This window comes from Triticum aestivum, chromosome 5A, assembly GCF_018294505.1.
Source record: "Triticum aestivum cultivar Chinese Spring chromosome 5A, IWGSC CS RefSeq v2.1, whole genome shotgun sequence".
Taxonomy (NCBI): domain Eukaryota; kingdom Viridiplantae; phylum Streptophyta; class Magnoliopsida; order Poales; family Poaceae; genus Triticum; species Triticum aestivum.
This window is the reverse complement of record NC_057806.1, coordinates 39,643,274-39,643,889: the sequence shown is the minus strand read 5'-3', so window position 1 is coordinate 39,643,889 and position 616 is coordinate 39,643,274.

Below are 616 nucleotides of genomic sequence, written 5' to 3'. Positions count from 1 at the left end.
GCGTTTTCGGACAGATGAACCGGAGGGGGAAAGTTGCGTGTTTGCTATGCTAGAGATGTGTGGCGGACGAACGGGCTGCGTATCCAGATTCGTCTCGTCGTTCTGAGCAACTTTCATGTACAAAGTTTTTCCATCCGAGTTATGAATTATTTTATATGACATTTCAAAGATTTTAAAAAAATTCTGAAATTATTTAATTCGAATTATAAATAGTGAAAAACTTTTGTCACCTAGTGCTTTTCTAGCCACAGTGTATGACAGTGGGGCCAGTGGGGCCGGGTTGACTCAGTCAACATTTGACCGGCATGAATAGTAGAAGTGGATCCCACATGTCATTGGCTATACCTAATCAAATAAATAAATACTAACCTAATTAATGGGGTCCACATGTCATCTGCTAATAGCAATCCTAACTAACTAATTAACCCTAAACTAACAGAACAGGGGCGGCCTCACATACCCAGAACACACACGCACACAACACACACATGCACTGTGTGGTTGTGCATCACGCACCAGCACACACATGCACATGGCCATGGCCGTGGTATGGCCAGGATGCGGCAAGCGTGGCGCGGGTGGTGCGGCCCGCAGGTACAGGCCGCGATGAGCAACG